The sequence below is a fragment of the Chrysochloris asiatica genome, unplaced genomic scaffold, assembly GCF_000296735.1.
Source record: "Chrysochloris asiatica unplaced genomic scaffold, ChrAsi1.0 scaffold00350, whole genome shotgun sequence".
In the NCBI taxonomy this organism is placed as follows: Eukaryota; Metazoa; Chordata; class Mammalia; order Afrosoricida; family Chrysochloridae; genus Chrysochloris; species Chrysochloris asiatica.
The window spans coordinates 959,498-963,895 of record NW_006408868.1 but is presented as its reverse complement, the minus strand read 5'-3'; positions in this window follow the sequence as shown (position 1 = coordinate 963,895).

Genomic DNA, 4,398 nt, shown 5'->3' with positions numbered 1-4,398 from the left:
TTTGGCCATCCTGGCCTCCAAGGAGCACTCTGGCTGCACTTCTTCCAACACAGATCTGTTTGTTCTTTTGGCAGCCCATGGCACTTTCAGTATTCTGAAATCATAGGCAATTAAAAATACTGTGGCTTGGATCAGGTACATCAGAGTTGTCAAACTGACATCTTTGCTCTTTGCTCTTGAAAAAGGTCTTTTGCAGCAGAGTTACCTAATGCAATACATTGATTTTTTGACTACTGCTTCCATGAGCATTGAAGTAGATCAAAGTAAAATGAAGTCTTTGACAATGTCAATCTTTCCTATGTTTATCATGATGTTGTTTATTGGTTTAGTTGTGAGAATTTTTGTTTTCTTTGCATTGAGTAAAATCCATACTGAAGGCTGTATTCTTTGATCTTCAACATTAAGTATTTTAGGTCCTCTTCCCTTCCAGCAAGCAAGGAAGACTCAATAACACAGGTTGTTAATGAGTCTTCCTCTAATCCTGATGCCACAGCCTTCTTCATATAATCCAGCTTCTTGGATTATTTGCTTAGACTACAGATTGAATAAATACGGTGAAAGGACACAACCCTGGTGTACACCTTGCCTAACTTTAAACCAAATTACAAATCAGGCTGCAAACCTCAAGAGCAACAGTTTGAAACTACAACTGTTCTGTGGGAGAAATATGAGGCTTCCTTAGGAACCCTACTGAGTGTCACTATGAGTCAGAACAGACTTGATGGCACTTAATAACAACAACAGCATACTTTATTGTGTTTGAAAGACTACCTCTTGGTCTGTGTTCAGATTCCACATGAGCACAATTAAGTGTCTGTAACAACCATTCTTAGCAATGTTATCCATAGTTTATTATGATTGACACAAATAAATGCCTCTCTACAGTCAATAAAATACAAGCAAATATTTTTCTAGTATTTTTTGCTTTTAGCCAAGATACATCTGATGTCAACAATGATATCCCTTATTCCACATCCACTTCTGCATCCGGCTTGAATTTCTAGCAACAACCTGTTGATGTACTGTTGCAACTGTTTCTGAATTATATTCAGCAAAATTTATATTGTTCAATGATATCTGTATTCCTTAGGTCACCTTTCTTTGCAACGGGCACAAATATGAATCTCTTCCAATCAGTTGGCCAAGTAGCTATCTTCCAAATTTCTTGGCATAGACAAGTAAGCACCTCCAGTGCTGCATCAGTTTGTTGAAACACTTCAATTTGTATTCCATCAATTCATGCAGCCTTACTTTTCAACAATGGCTTCACTGCAGCTTGGACTTCTTCCTTCAATACCATAGGTTCTTGACTATATGCTATCTTTTGAGATGACTGAGCATCAAGACCATTTCTTTTTGGTAGAGTGACTCAGTATATTCCTTCCATCTTTTGATGCTTCCTGCATCATTCAATTTTTGCTCATTGTTGTTGTTGTTGTTAAGTACTGTGGAGTCGGTTCTGACTCAAGCGACCTGTATAGAGTTTCTGAGGCTGTATGGGGGCAGAAAGCCTCATCTTTCTCCCGCGGAACAGCTGGTAGTTTTGAACTGCCGACCTTGAGGTTAGCAGCCTGATTCATAACCACTACGATACCATATAATCCTTTATTATTGCAACTTAAGACTTGAATTTTTTCAGTTCCTTCAACTTGAGAAATGCTGAAAGTGGTCTTTCCTTTTGGTTTTCTAACTTTTTGCACATTGCATTATAATGCTCTACTTTTGCTTCAAAAGTTTTCATAAAATGACTGCTTTTCCTCAAATCACATTAGTGTCTACAGGAATGTCTTTCTTATAGCAACTCACATAAAAGCTGTATTTTCAACCTGCCATTAGAAAGTATTTCGCAAAAAGTGCAAGGTTTTCATGCCTGCTGGTGTAGCTGTAGAGATGGCTTCATGGATTTCCTTTTCTTTCTTTCTTTCTTTCTTTTTTTTTTTTTTTATAATCCGTCATATGCTGGATTCATTTCTCTTGAATTGAAAGACTACCATAGCCGCAGACCTCAGCCTATGGTACATATCAAGCAATTCAACTTTTTCTTATACTTTCAGTGACTTTTCTTTGCTTCTTAGAAGTACTTCCAGCATAACTAAAGGAACTTTGTATGGGTCCCCTGGTGTTATTCAAAGTTTACAATACTGTAGTAAACTTGACGAAAACACAAGACCAACAAGAGATCATCCTTTTACTGCAATATACAGTTTATTGGAGAGATGGACTGGGAGTGGAGTGTATCCTTTGTACCCAGGGACCCTGAGCTAGGAAACTCCTAGACCTAGGAGACAGAGAGCTACAACATCAGAGCTGAAGAGAAATGGAGAAAGAAGCAGCATCAGAAAAACAGTGCTACCAGAGGCAGCAGAACCAGGAGACCAGTGAGAGGACAGAGTAGGCTTCCTAGTGCATGAAGAAAGCTGAATACCTTTGGGCAGGAGGCTTTCTGGCAGAGTTGGGTGTCTCTGGGCACGTATGAGAGGAACTAAAGACCTTTGTAACACTTGCACAATTAGGGCAGAGGCCAGGAAATCTCAAGAAACCCTAGGGACTGTGTGCCAGAAAGAGGACTGCCTATGTGCATGGCTGAGAAGAGGCTGTACTGATTGAAGAATGGTATTCTGAGTCTTTCCTGATCCTAAATTATAAACTGTTGCTTCCTAACAAACCTCAAAATCATTGTCTGTGAGTTCTATCTGTGTGGCCACTGCAACAAATGATCTAACCCAGCAGAGAAGTGGAGTATCATGGAAAGGACAGTTGGTGTCAGAATTGGTAAAAAGGTAGGACAGAGGAGGCATGTCTGACCTCTGCCTCACAGGAATCAGCCCAAGAATTGAACAGAAAATTTCAAAGGGCAACTTGATAAGACAAAGTCAAATATTATAATGAAATATGCAAAGGCCTGGAGTTAGAAAACCAAAAGGGAAGAACACACTCAGCATTTCTCAAACTGAAAGAACTGGAGAAAAAAATCAAACCTTGACTTGCAATTTTAAAGGATTCTGAAGTCCTGGTGTGGCACTGTGGGATAAGCACTAGATTGCTAACCTCAAGGTCAGCAGTTCAAACCCAACAGCTGATCCCTGAAAACTCTACAAAGGGTTGCTATCAGTGGGAACTGACTTAACATTACTTAACAACAACATGGGTAAAATATTGAATGATGCCAAAAGCATCAAAAGAAGACAGAGATAGTATGCACAGTCACTGTAACAAAAAGAAATGGTCAATGTTCAACCATTTCAAGAGATAGCATAGGATCAAGAACCAGTGGCACTAAAAGGAAGAAGTCCAAGCTGCACTGACAGGATTGACAAAAAACAAGGCTCCAGAAATTGACAGAATACAAATAGAAATCTTTCAACAAACTGATGAAGCATTGGAGGCACTCACTCATCTATGCCAAGAAATTTGGAAGATAGTTACCTGGCCAACTGATTAGAACAGATCCATATCTATCCCCATGCCAAAGAGAGGTGACCCAATAGAATGTGGAAATCATCAAACACTATCACTAATATCAACATGCAAGTAAAATTTTATTGAAGATAATTCCAAAATGGCTGCAACATACATCGACAGAGAACTGCCAAAAGTCAAGCTGGATTCGGAAGAGGAAGTGGAATAAGGAATATCACTGCAGATGTCAGATGGATCTTGGCTGAAAGCAGAGAATACCAGAAAGATATTTACTTGTGCTTTATTGACTATTTTAAGACTTTTGCTTGTGTAGATCATGTACAGCATTGTGAAGAATGGGTACTCTAGAACATTTAATTGTGCTCATGAGGAACCTGGACATACAGCAAGAGGCAGTCGTTAGAACAGAACAAGGGAATGCTGAATGGTTTAAAGTCAGGAAAGGGGTGTGCCAGGGTTGTATTCTTTTACCATACCAATCTATATGCTGAAAAAATCACCTGAGAAGCTGGATTATATGAAGAAGAATGTGACATCAGTAATGGATGAAGACTCATTAACAACTTGCAAAATACAGATGATACAACCTTGCTTACTGAAAGCAAAAGGAACTTAAAATATTTACTGATGAAAATCAAGGAACACAGCTTTCAATATGGATTACACCTCAATGTAAAGAGAACAAAACTCCTCACAAATGGACCAATAAATAAGATCATGATAAATGGAAAAAAGAATACTTGGATCTACATCAACACTCATGGAAGCAAAAGTTAAAAAATCAAATAATGTATTGCATTAGGCAAATCTACTGCATAAGACCTTTTTAAAGAGCTCAAGAGCAAACATATCAGTTTGAGGACTAAGGTGCATCTGACCCAAGTCATGGTATTTTCAATAGCTTCATATGCTTGTGAGCTGTGGTAGTGTAGTGGATTTACAAACTGAGCTGCTAACCAAAAGGTCAGCAGTTTGAAT